The sequence below is a fragment of the Eumetopias jubatus genome, unplaced genomic scaffold (assembly GCF_037043125.1).
Source record: "Eumetopias jubatus isolate StellerSeaLion01/CBP00866 unplaced genomic scaffold, mEumJub1_p1.0 scaffold_14, whole genome shotgun sequence".
NCBI lineage: Eukaryota > Metazoa > Chordata > Mammalia > Carnivora > Otariidae > Eumetopias > Eumetopias jubatus.
The window spans coordinates 50,352,615-50,369,801 of NW_028274820.1; the positions used below are offsets into that span (position 1 = coordinate 50,352,615).

At 35.4% G+C, this 17,187-nt stretch overlaps 1 protein-coding gene and 1 non-coding gene across 2 annotated transcripts in view; one reads left to right on the forward strand and one right to left on the reverse strand.

Moving 5' to 3' along the window:
• CRPPA (CDP-L-ribitol pyrophosphorylase A) overlaps positions 1 to 17,187 on the reverse strand; it is a 292,423-nt gene that overhangs the window by 23,260 nt on the left and 251,976 nt on the right. The gene's annotated exons all lie outside the window — the stretch shown is intronic.
• Positions 4,002 to 4,105, forward strand: LOC114222508 (small nucleolar RNA U13). The gene has a single exon (XR_003611962.1). It is a non-coding gene; the product is annotated as a small nucleolar RNA U13 (small nucleolar RNA).

Sequence of the window (17,187 nt, forward strand, 5' to 3'; positions counted from 1 at the left end):
GGGAAGGATTTTTTAAAACAAATATAATCACAGAAAGGAGAAAATAAACGGTTAATCAGTGGTATACAGATAATGGCATAAACTCATTAGAATGATTTCTTACAATGGTCAACTATACCTTCCAGGACTGAGCTGGAAGTTCAGAAACACAGGGAGAATTCTCTGGCACCACTGAAGAGGAGTGCTGTGAAGATATGGAGGCCCAAAATACATGCCAGAGTGTGACGACTGTGAAGATGACACCCTGACTTACAAAGGCCACAGAAGACCCCAAAGCAGCAGGGTTGGAATGTATGACTTGACCAAGTTTGAAACCAGGGTACAGAATTTAGATCATATACTCAAGATCATACCCCTTCAAGATGCCTCATCAGGTGATTTAGGCAGCAAAGTATGCACAGAAAAGTAGTACTTTAAAAAGAATCATTCAGAGGAGAAATGATCAAAGAGAGGTGAGAGCAGGAATTTTCAACCTTAGCATGGTTGTCCCTCTGGGCTGACTAAGGCTCACTGGAGGCCGTCCTGTGCTTCCTGCAACTTTATCCTCAACCATACCCTCTACTCACTGAATGTCCATAGCACCACACCCTCACAGTCATGGCAACTGAAAATGTCTCCAGGTATTATTGCTACATGTCTCCTGGGTGCAAATTTGCCCCTAGTTGAGAACCACTGTATTAAAGGTGGGGATAGTAATTATTTGTAGATATAAAGTACCTGTAAATATAAAGATATAAAGGGAGACCTTGACTAAAATGAAGAGCCCATGATCTGTACAGGTGTTCCATACATGGCAAAGAAAGCATATTCAGAATTTCCTCAATGATTTCAGTTTCTACTCTATATAATGGGAAAATACTACTCAAAAAGGCAAAGTAGACAAGAAAGCACATGTTTTAATGAAGTGTGGGAGGTGTGGACAAAGAGACAATGAGTGGATGATTTCTTCATATGAAACCTGTCTGTACATAATAGTATCTTCCAGAATACTTTCTAAAGTTTTAACAGATATGTAAAAATGAACATAGGAGTAAATGGTACAGAAATGTATATGGGAAGAATATGGGCAATCCTGACATTTCTCAACCTGCTTTTAAGTTATGATCGAATTTTAGCCACAACATACAAATTTACCCTTTGTCAAAATATTAGAAGTGGTCCTTAAAAGTTGCACAAGATTAAATCTAACCATAAAGCAAAGGTATCATGAGAAGGTCCATATTTAAATGATTATTATATTCAACTTTTCTGAAAAGTAATAAAAATTTTGTAGTATGATTACTTACTAATATACCCATCTTGGAGTCTGAATTTTTTAAAATTTTATTTCCCTAAAAGCTGAACACACTATTCGAAAAGTAAAGAAATAACACTAAGTGTCCCTGGCCAAGATCTCAAAACCATTTTATTCCAATGTACTTAAGCAAACGTGGAGGATTTTCTGCCTTTTGATGATCACCTTTTTTATCATTATTGTTAGATGCTCCTGGAAACGCTCACAGCAAAATAGAAAACTCATACAAGGATGTTTTAAACAGGCATGATTTCAAATGCACAGCCAGAAAGTTTTAATAAATCTAAAGAAGTACAGTGTCAAGCAAAAGGTTACTATATACCTCTGTGAAGACTTCTCTTTGACTGTTCTTTGACTCTTCTGTGGTTAGGTAAGACTCTATTATGTAAACTATATATTGAGCTTTATGCCTTATAACTCTGTTAAATGTTATTTGTGAAAGTTCCTTAAACTGATTTGGAATTTTGCTTCCTCACCTGGCAGCAATTACACATTCAAAGACCACCAGAAATAATTCTTCAGCTCCTTTTGGGATGTACAAGCTTGTTATGAACACTTAAGCAAGCGCATATGAACATTACACTCTGATAATAAACAAGGCTAGAGGGAAGGTTATTTTTTCTACTAAAAAAAAATCCTGTTCATAAATGATTCAAAAGCCAAAAGAGAAATAATTCTACCAACATATGAACTTTATCTGAAATCAAGGCCACTCTGTACAGGATTTTGAACTCTGAGGGTAACAGCTCACACAAATTACTGACTACTTCTTGCCCAGTCAGTACATTCATCTAACAGAGCAATTTCCATATGAGCAACCACAAACATTTCTGGCTTCACTTGTTAATCTTCCATGAAAAACTATTTCCATACTATTTTTAACTTGTATATGGTAATGATTATCTGTTTATCTCTGAAGCATGAAAACTCTTACAGTGCCCTTTATAATGCATTTATGTGCCGTTTTCCCTTCCATGTCCTTGGCAGATGGAAGTACCCCTATCTTTCTTCCAGAAACAAAAGTTGAGAAGCACATTTCTTTTCTTTTCTTTTCTTTCTCTCTTCTCTCTTTCTTTCTTTCTTTCTTTCTTTCAGTTGGCTCCTTTTTTGTGTCCCAAATTCTCACACTTTTGGGCCTACTTCTCAATGGCTTTTCAATTTGACCTTCTTAGATAAGAAAAATGTGTAATACTTGAGGTCAATTACTGGAAGCGTAGATTAAATGGCAAATGAAATTCTTAATTCACCTTGACCACATATGTATAAAATTTAAGTATTGAATATTTTACTATAAATTGGTAATTGATATTAAAGCACAGGAATCATATCAAGATATTTAAATATAGATCTTAACTAAGGTTTTTTACATGCCTTTTACCAAGTGTTTTAAATTAACTCATGTAATACACTTAATAGCCATAGGATATGAATTTTATCTCTACAGATGAAGAAAATAAATTTAAAAAATTATCTCATCCAAGTTTACAAAGCAAATAACCGAGTGTCCTGTGTATTAAACCCAGGTCCATCTGAATTTCAAAAATAATTTTTTTCTCTGATTCTAAGCTCCACCCTTTTTGAAGTTCAAGAAGAACCTGATTACCAACTAGACTGACTTCAAATATGTAGAACTTGAAACAGTTACAAATTAATGCTAACAATTGCTAAGCAACAAATGGTCTTTATTCTTAAGGAACTCATAGTGTTGGAGACAAATTTTTTTTTTTCCCCTGGTGTCTCCATTGCATCAAATGCATGAAACATCAGCATTACATGGAGAAGAGTCCATGGAAAATCACAGATATTTCATGGAAGAAAGTAGGTATCCATTGTTTATTGGAGTAGAATGAGAAGAGGGTAATGGGAAGATTTTATATATATAATAACATATTTATATATTATAAATAACATACATTATGTATTATAAATAGCATATATTATATATTTTACATATTATAAATATTTTATTAACATTGCATATAATATAAAGAGCCAAAATATATAGTATTATAGTTTATATTCTACATACATATATACATACATATATACACACACACACACAGTGTATCTGACATATCAGATTAATCTTTCCACTACCTTCCTCTCATTACAGCCCAATAAACAATGGATACCTACTTTCTTCCATGAAATATCTGTGATTTTCCATGTATTTGCTACACACATATATGTATATTAACACACACGTATATATCATATATGATGTATCTACACATTACCTATATCTTCATATATGTATGTATACATCTTAAGATTTGTGTCTAGATTAAGATCTTTAAAAGTATTCCCTATATCTGAGAGCTCCGAGATCTATAATTTGTGCCATGTGAAATCTGTAAGATAATTTCTTGAAGCACTGTGTTACAGAAAACAAGATTAGAGAAGCATTATATTACAGAAAACATTAAGATACTACTTCAGAAAGGAGAACTTAGATATTCAACTCTAGTGATCTATATTTTCATCTTTTTGATGTGATTAAGCATGGGAAGGGAGGGTAATAGGTGGACAAAAAAGGGAATTTTGCTCTTTATTATACTTCTGTATTATAAAAATTGTTTTATGAAATGTATGGGTTCATGTGTTAACTTTATATTTTTTTAATAATACTGAAATTCCCAAAGGAGTATTGAAGTTTAGAGACATCTACACAAAATCTCCCTTATTAGCATATGATTAAGAACACTAGATCCTTTTGTAGTTCATAAGCGTGATGATTGGGTGTTCACACCATTGTGTGATACGTGTCTCCCTCAAACCTTGTTATGACCTTGGCATATTACCCATCTGATGTGGGGGGAAAAAAACCAAACACTATATTATTTAAATTTAATTTTCCACCCTGGTGCCGAGCGAATTTGAGCACTTTTTCATGTGTCTGTTGGCCATTTGGATGTCTTCTTTGGAAAAATTTCTGTTCATGTCTTCTGCCCATTTCTTGATTGGATTATTTGTTCTTTGGGTGTTGAGTTTGATAAGTTCTTTATAGATTTTCATACTAGCCCTTTATTTGATAGGTCATTTGCAAATATCTTCTCCCATTCTGTCGGATGTCTTTTGGTTTTGTGGACTGTTTCTTTTGCTGTGCAAAAGCTTTTTATCTTGATGAAATCCTAATAGTTCATTTTTGTCCTTGCTTCCCTTGCCTTTGGCGATGTTTCTAGGAAGAAGCTGCTGAGGCTGAGGTCGAAGAGGTTGCTGCCTGTGTTCTCCTTTAGGATTTTGATGGACTCCTGTCTCACATTTAGGTCTTTCAACCATTTGGAGTCTATTTTTGTGTGTGGTGTAAGGAAATGGTCCAGTTTCATTCTTCTGCATGTGGCTGTCCAAATGGCCAACAGACACACGAAAAAGTGCTCAACATCGCTAGGCATCAGGAAAATCCAAATCAAAACCTCAATGAGATACCACCTCACACCCGTCAGAATGGCTAAAATTAACAAGTCAGGAAATGACAGATGTTGGCAGCGATGCGGAAAAAGGGGAACCCTCCTACACTGTTGGTGGGAATGCAAGCTGGTGCAACCCCTCTGGAAAACAGTATGGAGGTTCCTCAAACAGTTGAAAATAGAGCTACCATATGATCCAGCAATTGCACTACTGGGTATTTACCACAAAGATACAAATGTAGGGACCCGAAGGGGTACGTGCACCCCAATGTTTATAGCATCAATGTCCACAATAGCCAAACTGTGGAAAGAGCCAAGATGTCCATCGACAGATGAATGGATAAAGAAGAAGTGGTATATATACACAATGGAATATTATGCAGCCATCAAAAAGAATGAGATCTTGCCATTTGCAACGACATGGATGGAACTGGAGGGTGTTATGCTGAGTGAAATAAGTCAATCAGAGAAAGACATGTATCATATGACCTCACTGATATGAGGAATTCTTTAATGTCAGGAAACAAACTGAGGATTGCTGGAGTCGTGGGGGGGTGGGAGGGATGGGGTGGCTGGGTGATAGACATTGGGGAGGGTATGTGCTATGGTGAGCACTGTGAATTGTGCAATACTGTTGAATCACAGATCTGTACCTCTGAAACCTATAATGCAATATATGTTAAGTAAAAAAAAATAAAAGAAGAAGATAGCAGGAGGGGAAGAATGAAGGGGGGAAATCAGAGGGGGAGAAGAATCATGAGAGATGATGGACTCTGAAAAACAAACTGAGGGTTCTAGAGGGGAGGAGGGTGGGGGGATGGGTTAGCCTGGTGATGGGTATTAAAGAGGGCACGTTCTGCGTGGAGCACTGAGTGTTATGCACAAACAATGAATCATGGAACACTACATCCAAAACTAATGATGTAATGTATGGTGATTAACATAACAATAAAAAATTTAAAGAGAAAAAAATTTAATTTTCATTATTACATTCCAAAGAGAAGTTGAATTTTCCCTTCAACTTCCACTGACACTAAACTTCAATTTTTCATTGGAATATCCACTGCTTTGATGGTTCTATTTTTTATAAGCATTCTGTACACAAAAATAATGAGAATTAACTTAATTCTGAGCCAGATTTAGAGATAGCTATGACCTTTGCTTTTTCATTACCATACTGTTTGCAGTATACAAACAACCCATGATGAATCGTATAGTGCCTGCTTGCAATTATAATTTTGCACAAAATATGAGCACTGAGTGATGATTAAACTAGTAATGCTTTATTAAACCTTCAGGAAAATACCATTTAGGGAAAGTATTTTACAGCATAAGCTTTATTCATTTTGGAGTGACCAAAAATAGATAACGAAACTATTAAGACAGTAAAACCAACCTGCTGTAAAAATAAGCAAGGTTAATAGAACATAAACTATATCAACTATTCATATATCTCTGGCATATTTCTATAACTGATTTATGTGAAGACAAGACCATTTCTAGAGAATGTCTGCTGTTTACTTACCACCTACAATAATCTTTCAGATAGAAAAATCATTTATAGCTTAACTATACAATTTCTCAAGAAAAGGATTTGGCTATGTAAGAGTAGAACTGGCAAAGGTACTGTATCTTGGAGTAAGGGGGGGAAACATGAAACTATAGAGCCTGAGAAACAGAAAAAATAAATTTGAAGTACCTGCAAAAACTATGAACCAAATATGTTTTAGAATCTTTCAAGAGCTTTTAAGAGATCATCACAGGGTATTCAAATTATGCCATAAATCTGCATTTACCTGTATTAACCTGTGTTTCACATTTTATCTTACATCAACGAGGTGTGTGAGCTTATTATAAGTGCAATCCTACAGGAGTATCAAAACATAAACACAAGGAAAAAAGGAACTTGATGAGCCTAATATACTTTCTAGTTATATAAAATTGTCTACATATTATGAAAACATTTAAAAATACACATTCTTCTTGACAATTATGTCATGCTTTGATGAATGGTAGAAGAGTAAGAATCATTAGTTAAAATATTTACTGAACATTTTAAAGGACCTATTCACTCTCTTTATGTGTAGCTCACTTTATATGAGGAAAACACAAGGCTAGGAATTGAGGAAGAAGAAGAGCGGAGTGTAGTTAAGAATAGAGGAGGCGGAAATGGACAGTCTCGTAGATCTTTGATGTAAGAACAGTGTGCCCTTGGGTATCTCATTAAGGTTCTCCACTCTCAGTTTCTTTTTCATCTGCAAAATAGAGACAACAAAACCTGACATGTCCACCCCTGAACCTACCCTATGCACACCAGATTTTTTTAAGTTTTAAAAACAGGAGATCCAAAAAAGTCCTGATCAAATGTAATATTTTAAGAAGTTAACGCTCATAAATTAAATTACTCTGTTTTTTCCCAAGTGAACAGTATTAATACTAAAATAATTCAAAATAGAAATGTGATATAGCATTCAAATGCCTTTTTCTTTCTCTTGCAGTGAAACTATACTTGCCTTCAGACCCCTGGTGCTTGGCATATAGTGGGCACTTAAGAAAAATTGATCAATAAAGGAAAGAAGGAATGTAAAATACATCTCTTGTGCTACCCAGACGGAAATCTGCTATATGGCTTAACAGTTAATAATATTACTTAAAGAATCCCAACTTAGATATTTGGCAGAACTTTCTACATTGTAATTCCAAGACTAACCATCAATAGCTGCATTGTTTTTCCAGAGCAGAAAACCTGCAACAAAATACAAAGAGGTGCCATGGTTAACAGACTCATAGTCTGGTCAGCCATATTTCTCACAGACCCAATTAAAGATTAATATTACTTTGCCATTATTAAATACCTTGCTTAGAAAACACCAAGCAGAATTATTGCCCATGATAAAGCATATCTAAAGAAATACTTCACAGGCTACGGCAAAAAAAAAAAAAAAGAAAGAAAATATAAGTACTATATTTATATTATTTACTATTTTATAATAGTTTATAGGAAGTATTATTTCTTTTATTCATATATATTAATAGGCAGAGCCTTGAAATAAACTATAAAGTTGAACTGCCTCAGTTGAAGAATCAGGAGCAGCAGTGACACTTCCTTTTCTGACCCCCTCACCATCCACAGAAGCCCCTGACCAACCTGTCAGATTTTTCTCTAGAGCACAGTTTCAAAACCATGGGCTTTTATAATCCTTTTTGTCTCACTCTTGTAGGAACAGCCTTTCTAATTCATGGAAAACTTTGATGAGGTTTGAATATTTCTCAGCAACTCCTATATATGTTTCAATAATCCAGGACACATCTATTTATAAACTTCCTTCATTTTTTTAAAAGATTTATTTATTTATTTGAGAGAGAGAATGAGATAGAGAGAGAGAACATGAGAGGGGGGAGGGTCAGAAGGAGAAGCAGACTCCCCGCCGAGCAGGGAGCCCGATGCGGGACTCGATCCCGGGACTCCAGGATCATGACCTGAGCCAAAGGCAGTCGCTTAACCAACTGAGCCACCCAGGCGCCCAAACATCCTTCATTTTTAACAAGCAGAATGGTTTTTAACATTTGGGGGGGCACAAACCCTCAGGCAGTGTATATCTCAAGGAGTGAAGATAGGCGTGACATATTTCACAAGAAAAAGAAACCAGTGGAAAAAAGAAACCATGCAGAGGATTATAGGGGAAGGGAGGGAAACTGAATAGGAAGTCATCAGAGAGGGAGACAAACCATGAGAGACTCTTAATTCTGGGAAACAAACTGAAGGTTGCTGGAGGGAAGGTGGGTGGGGGATGGGGTAACTGGGTCATGGGCATTAAAGGAGGGCACGTGATGTGATGAGCACTGGGTGTTATAAGCAACTGATTAATTACTGAACAGTACATCTGAAACTAAAAAAAGAGAAAGAAACCAGTGCACAACATGCTGCATGTTAATGCCTAAAACTGGTCAGTGAACCTGAGGTTAAGAACCTTCGCTTGGGTTGATCTTTCCTAATTGTCCAATTAGCATTCTATTTCCTGCACCTTCCTCCTTCCATGTCAGTTGTGATCTTATACCAGGGGTCAGCAAACTATGGCCCTCAGAACCAATCAACGTTACTTCTTGTCTTTGAAACATGCCATTGGAACATGGCCAACCATTATTTACAATTTGTCTGTGGCTGCTTTTGTACTACAATAGAGATGAGCACCCACAAAGTCCCTTTTATAAGAAAAATTATTTTATAATAATTAAAAAAATATTTTGACACCTAGGCTTTAATTATACAATTTCTTAAATATTTTATCAACACTTGGTGTCTGAATTCAGGCAAAACACCAAGAACCCATTTTTCTGTATTTTTTTCACTAATTTATGCAAATGAGTTAAGAAAATAGACCCTAAATGAGCTAAAAGCTGTACAGAACTTTTGCTTTACTTCCTTACAAAGACTAACAAATCTAAAATATTAAACATAAGAGATTTAAGTAAGCTACGTAAATATGAATATTAAGATATTTCATTTTAAAGGGCATACCAAAAAGGCATCATATATTCTACCATTCACTATAATTCTTATCTTTCCCAGGCTAGTAATTATCAGAGTGCTAGAAAGATTATTTATTTAACTACATTTCAAGTAGCTTGATGAGAAAACCCCAGCTAAGTGTTTGTATGAGTAATTTTACACAAGCCTGGATCTTCCACTGAGTACAAAATATTTATGTACTCATCTTAATTTAAATACAGGACCACATTTAATGTGAAAAGGTTTCTAATTTCAAGAATTAAGTTCATATTGTATAAAAGAGATTATATAGTAAAGAAAGACTACACATTGAGATCCTGGTAACTCAAATATAAATGCTAATAAAACTATTGATTTTGAGCTAATCACGGAAAAACAATTGTTTCAAATTAGTCCCTATTTCTTAAAAAAAAAAAAGTAGTGTGCATTAAGAATTTTCCACATTTATATTCATACGCTATTATTTTAAATTTCTTTGGCTACATTCCTAGTCTACTCAAAATGCACCATCTACATTATAAGTATAGGTCTGTAATAAATCTCTTCTTTAGAATAATGCATAATTCAAAATTCTATCCTGTGTTAAATTCTAATGAGGTTTTAAGTACTTCTAGATTTTAGCACATTAATGCATTATAAAATCACCAGAGCAAACAGTAATCAGTCTCAACCTTAGTTCACCTATAGTTTCTTCTTCCTCAACTAAGAATTATATTAAGATTTCACCAAGATGATTTAAAAATGAATAACAAGTGCTTGAAATAGATCAAGAAAAAAACTCTAGTAAATATTTGTAACCAGGTAGGCCTGTCAGTTTTATACTCTATTTGAAGCTCATGGTTAAACAATGAGGCTGGAAAAAATATAAGATATTCTTTATCTTGTAATTGGCTGAGTTAATGAATACAAAGCACTGAGAACAACACTGCCATATGGCAAGCAGTATACAAAGTCCACATCATGACCATCAGACCATGACCATCATCCCCATCTTAGAAATAAACCACACGAGCAAAAAAAAAAAACCTCACCTATATATAAGCTTCCTCTCTGGGCATGAAGTACTTGAAGGTGAAAGTGATTTGAAATATATGCTTCTGGGTATTTAGAAGGGAAACCTTTCCATTATTCAGGAAAGATTTTATCGTAAGACCCCCAGAGAATTAAAAACTTCTCTATGCAACAATTTTAAGTCAGTAAATATCCAAGGCCAGAAAGGTGTAGCACAGAAACCTATGGATATGCATGAGATCCATGTAAGCTAGGGTTTAAGTAGGATGTGAAGTATCCATAGATACAAACGCCTAACTGGAGAGAGAAAAGTACAAATAAGGTCACTGGATGTGCAACTGCCACTTACCTCCAAAAGAAATTGTTGAATGATGAATGTTTAACTCTGGCTGAAATAATATTAATAAAGTCTATTTCTCTCTGGTAGGGGAATGACAGACTAGCTATGGTTTCCACAGTCATGTGCAAAGCACTAATGTATCTATCATCATTGTCTCTTAATAGCAGCACAACACAGTAACAACGGTATGAGCAATGGAATCTAGAGATGTGGTCAGATATTGTAGCTATGGGATGTAGGACAGTTTTCAGAAAAGACATTACTGGAGGGACCACCTCTAAAACCACCCAGCAGTTCTCCAGAAGTCAGCAACACCTGAATTACAGTGGTCATAGTAGGAATAAAAAAAGGAAGTGGGAAATGCCAGAAAGAATTAGAATTTAGAGCATTTAGTTACTGACTGTAAGGCATAGAGGAATAAGGAGTGATTCTTAGAGGCATTCGGGTAACTAGAATTATAGTGGCTCTCCTAATGAACAGAGGAGACAGGAGAATACAGTAGTTCATATTCCTTACCTATAAAACTAGAATAAATACTACCTCAGGGACAGGCCACGGCAATCAAAGAGAGAAAGCATGAAGGCTAAGCACTGTAAGTGCACAAAATCAGGCCTTCAACTCGCTGGCTTCTATTGTTTAAATAGAGCTGACGGTCCTCAGGAAACATAATAACGGTAATGTTTGTAATCAAGGGGAAGGTGATACGTGTGGCTGATTTATAATCACATATACTAAACTTTAAATACAGTTTATTCAATAGGTGTCACAGAATTAAATTAACACACAATATATATAATTGTGTGAAATGAGTAGAGCTTTTGAACCTCGTCTAAGTTTTCCACAAAACTATCACATTATGCTTTTAGACTCAAATATGGCTCTGTAAAAATTATTAGTATGCAGTCATAAAATAAATATCATGCACAATTTCTACTAGAGTCATCACAAACACTTTGAAAACAGGCAAGTTAGGATCAAAAGGGATATAATCATGATGATACTAATAGTAACAGCAATAAGTAAATTTTTTAAGATTTTATTTATTTATTTGACAGAGAGAGACACAGCGAGAGAGGGAACACAAGCAGGGGGAGTGGGAGAGGGAGAAGCAGGCTTCCCGCTGAGCAGGGAGCCCGATGCGGGGTTTGATCCCAGGATCCTGGGATCAGGACCTGAGCTTAAGGCAGTCACTTAATGACTGAGCCACCCAGGCACCCCAACAATAAGTAAATTTTAAACAATTAGGGGCGCCTGGGTGGCTCAGTCAGTTAAGTGTCCAACTCCTAATTCAGCTCAGGTCATGATCTCAGGGTTGTCAATCAGACTGAGCCCATATTGGGCTCCATGCTCAGTGGGGAGTCTACTTAAGATTTTCTCTCTCTCCCTCCGCCCTTCCCCACCCTCCTCTCTCCCTCTCTATAAGAAAAAAAAAGTTATGCAGTTAAAGATACTGAGAATTATTTCTAAAATCCCTAATCCTATAAAAAACTTACTAAACCTCTGTGGTTCTCTAACTGCAAAGTGTAAAGAAGAAAATAAAGGAAATTCTACTGAGGTGCAGTACCTTCCTCCTCATATCCAAGCCATGTCTGAGGCCTCAGTTTCCTCATGTGTAAATTTCTGTGTGAAGCCATTCTCCAAACAATGTCACTGACACGTATTCTATGTTCTGTGACAAAAGGGCATCATAGTCTACTAAGTGTAGGAAATGCTGGGTTAAACTGACTTCTTTGTAGTAGTTGCCTGACTACTCAGAATGTTTTATAAGTCAATATAAATCGTGAGTCTTCATCAGTTTAATACAGTAACATACTTTTTCAAATAAATTTCACCATGTAGTCATTAACTCTTTTGGGGAGTCTGGGGGGGATACTGGGAATCCATGCCTTTGATTATTTCACATGCGTTTCTAATATATTATGTCATTTGAGCCACACAACCATGAAGAAGGAAGAAAAATTAAGGGTCCTATTAGAGATAAAGAAATTTAAATTCAAAGAAATAATGCAAGCAGCAAGTAGTGTGGTTTACCTTTAGATGAACTGAATCTCAATCTAGCAATATTATTTTATGAACTGAGACAAAATTCCTGATCTTAAGGAGAATATCAACCTGGAAGTGGAAGAAATTAATGTCTCTTCCAAATATGACATTCTATTATACTGTATACCACAGCCACAGTGCTGCTTACTGGCTAACTGAACAACTTAAGCTTTTGGAAACACACTTCATAAGTTAAGCCAAAATGTGGAGGCATTCCATGTTATTAAAGTACCAAGTATTTGATATTTGATATTCCTGGAACTTTCTGTAATATCTAGATTCAAAGTTCTCTTCAGAGAGACTGACGGCTAGAAGACAAAGGTAAAATAAAGCTTTTCAAACATAAGTAACGTTTCTGAAAGGACAGTCAGCTGCTAGTTCTTCATTGAAATCTTCATGAGAGGCTCTTTAAAATTCTTAAATTAGTAACTGCACATTTAAGAGTCAAAATGCATTATGCACAGGACCCATTTTAAATTACAGAAACACAGATAGTCATGTATTCAATTCCTTATGTGAGAGATCTGGCCTCAACACCAAAACCTTTCCTGGGAAATCTCATTATGGTGTAATTTTCAACCCAGAGAAAATGATTCTTATTTTGTTAAAGCACATCCCCATCCCCAGACATGTACGCACACTTCATTATGAATTTTGGGAACTTTAAGAAAATATGAAGTATTGGGGAAATCTTTTCACCAAGATCATGACATATAAAACATGATTCCTCATATCTGAGGTACTTTATTACACTGTTAATATCCAGTTAATCTGGGTACCAGTGTATTTTTAATTCTGTTATTATATTTAAAAATACATATATCCCCCTTTTAAAATCCCTTAATTATGCCACTAAACTTCACTATGGTTTGACTCAAATTGTTGTTGCTTTATCTGCAAGGATTTAAAAACAAAACAACTATAGTATCCTAAGGTTTTTATTAAAGTTACATTCACACTCTAAACAAATCATGATTTTAAACTATGGTATTAAATTCTAATTTTGACATTTCATTCTCCAACTCCTTGTTGTCACTAATACACAGTACTTTGTTTCAAGCATTTTCTAACAATAAGCTGTAAATGTTCCTTACCACTATTACATGTGATGTATTAATTTTCTATTTGTTGCCATAATAAATGACCACAAAGTCAGTTGCTTAAAACAATACAAATTTATTATTTTATAGTTCTATTGGTCAGAACTGATACAGATCTCATTAAGCTAAAGGCTCTAGGGGAGAATCCATTTCCCTGCCTTTTACAGCTTCCAGAAGTTAGCCATGTTCTTTGGCTTCAAAGCCAACAATAGTTGGTCCCATCTTTCTCATTTCACATCTCTTTGATCCTTCTGTCTCCCTCTTCCATTTTTAAGCACCATTGTGAATACACTGGGCCTACTCAGATTATCTAGGATAATCTCCCTATTTTAAGATCAGCTGACTAGCAACCATATTTGCATCTGCAACGTTAATTTCCTTTTGCCATGTTAGGGAACATATGTGCAGGTTCTAGGACTTAGGGCCTGGACATTTTTTGGGGGGCCATTATTCTTGTCACCAAGTTGGCTACAAGCTTATACTTTATATGCTGTCAGTTGGTATCTGTGTTTATCATCAAAGGCATGTCAATATAAAGAATGTTTAGTGGATAAAGGCTTCAAATAACAAGTAAAATAGCACACGCTTTGTACTAAAACTTGAGGACAAAAGCCTTAAGCAACTTAGCATCTTACACATAAGTTACCATTTTAGAAATTTTAATAGAATCCAATGAACTTTACACTCATCACATTTGAAATCGAAAAACTGGGATGATGTAACAAGTGACACCCCACCCTTTCCCATAAAGCGGCAACCCCCTGGTTTTCAGAAAAGCATTCCACACGCCTCTCATCTCTCTCCTTATAAAGACCCAAGGATTCACCTTTTAAATCCCACCTTCCATCAGTAGCCTGATGTAAGTATGTGTGGTCGTAACTTCAAAATCACACATGCTTGCATTCTGTGCTGTCTCTACCAAGCATGGCCTTCATACGACTGATGCCATTTATGCAATAGTGGCTTCATTATCTGCACTCAAGAATTAAACAACAGAACTTCCCTTCCGAAAAAAATACGAATTTCCCCTATTTAAACCCAGTTGTACTCTAAGCTCCTTGATGGTCGGAACATGTCTGCCTTATTTCAGTGCCTTCCACCAACCCCAGCATGTTGTTCAGACCCAAAAAACTGTTGTTCACAGAGGAAATGAAGGCACAGTAACATAGAAACTCCAGACTTCTACCATTTTTGTCTTTACTTGCCTAATAAAATCTACTATTACTCTCATTAAATAAGTTTTGCTTTAGTTAAAAATCCAACATGTGGTCATATTTTACAAATTTTTATTTACTGTCAATTATGTGCAAGGCTTGTCACACCTTTCAATTAACACAAGGGCGATTTAGTTCCTGCCTTCATTCATGTAACCGTGGTCTTTCAGATTTTTCGATCTTACTGCATTTGATGTTGATATCCACTCCATGAAGCATTTCTCAATCCCCTCATGCAGAAAGGATCAGTCTCTTCTAGTCCTTAATACTGTCTGTTCCACTTGCCATTTATTCTACCTCATGTAGCACTTATTTATATACACATTGCATCTCCCCCAATGCAATTTCTTATACAACCCCTTTGAAGTTGTTTTTACACATACACACTTTCAGCATAGTTGGACATACATACTTTTTTCCCTTAAAAATATAATATCTACAAAAACTTGGGAGGAATATGTTTTCTACTCTGAAATGGTAATTCTCATTTTCATTGAATATAATTCTTTTTTCTTTATCAACAGTGAAATATTTATGAATTCCTGGTCAATAGAAAATATTTAGAGTGGGGTTATAAAGTAAAACTGGGGTACTATGGGTAGATATACAGTAATTATTATTCTGCAGATAGAGAATATTCATTTCAATTATCTCTGTATCCTAGAGAAGTTATAAAACACTAAATTCTCCTCCAAGAGGTAACCATTATATTCTATTCTTCCTAATGATGTGTTAGCAGTGACAGACACATGCAGCAATCATTATACAGTTGACCTTTCAACAATGTGGGGGTTAGGGGTACCAAATGCCCGCCTAGTTGAAAATCTGTGTATGACTTTTGATTCCCCAAAAACTTTACTAATAGCTTACTCTTGCTCAGAAGCATTACTTATAATATAAACAGTCAATTAATGCATATTTTGTATGTCTTATGTATTATACACTGTATTCTTACAATAAAGCTAGAGAAAAGAAAATATTAAGAAAATCCTAAGAAAGAAGAAATACATTTGCAGTACTGTATCTATTGAAAAAAAAATCTGCATATAAGTGGATCCACAAAGTTCAGATCCATGTTGTTCGACAGACAGCTGTGCCAACAATAATTTAATCCCATCACACTTCCCATCACAAGGAAGCAGAGGCAGTACAAAAGAGTTACAAATAGAATTCAAAAAAACCTGCAAGATGTATATGTTACATGCAAATCTCTAAGTTTTTCTATACAGCTTACGAAGGTGTTTTCCATAATATTTTATGGTATTAATACAAAAAGGGCACAAAAATTTTGCATGTACATGATAGTAAAGGGTGGCCCTTCTTAGGGTATGTTTTTTGAATCTAAGAATCCTTACATGAGATGACAATAGATGTGTGGCCCAGAGGAAGCAGACTGTGCCCAAGAGAACGTGGCCAGCTACCAAGTGAAGTAGGATTTGATCCACAAATGACTGTCAGCTCTTTTTCTAACCCTTCTAATAAGTTAACAACACTGTCGCCGCAGGAGAGGACAGTGAGGCGAACCTGTGAGGAGGGACAAGTCTGTTGTTGTTGTTTTTAATTTTCTTGCCAATCAATATTTCAAAAATTGTTCTTTAAGGCTTTCTTAAATAAACAAGCCTGCCAAATACAATAAAAACTTAATTGATATCCTACAGTGAAACAAGTGGATAAGCCATAACTACCTCCAAAACGTATCACTTCATGCACAGGAGAAAACAATTTTATGTGGTAAACAAAAATAAAGACCTCTCAGTGAAGTTTCTGAAACATCTTAATGTACCCTTCAGACTTGAAGCAATTGGTATCCAGAAAAATGAATACTGTGTTAAGGATCAGTAAACCTCAAATTTAATTTTAAAGTTTACTCTTTACAAGTGTGAAAATTTCTTCCATTTTATCTCCTTTATACTTTATCATCAGAAAGGAAGGAAACTAATCTCAAAGTACCCCTGCTGTTACCACAAGCAGCATTTTCTAAGAGTCATTATGTCTGTGATAACATTACTGTAAGCAGAGGCAAATCAATAGCAAACCCAAATCATAATTTCATATACGTACAACAAAATCAGATTTTAGAAAAACATGGGCTTTTAAAAAAAATTAGGTCTACATATGTTTGTTTCACCACGTCACCGCGAACCAAGTCATTGGTGATTTAGAAGGAACTGGGTTGACTCAGATACACCTGGGATGGATTCCAGTGTTAAAAAACAAACAAACAAACAAACAAACAAAACCACACAGGCCTCCAATGGAGTCACCTTA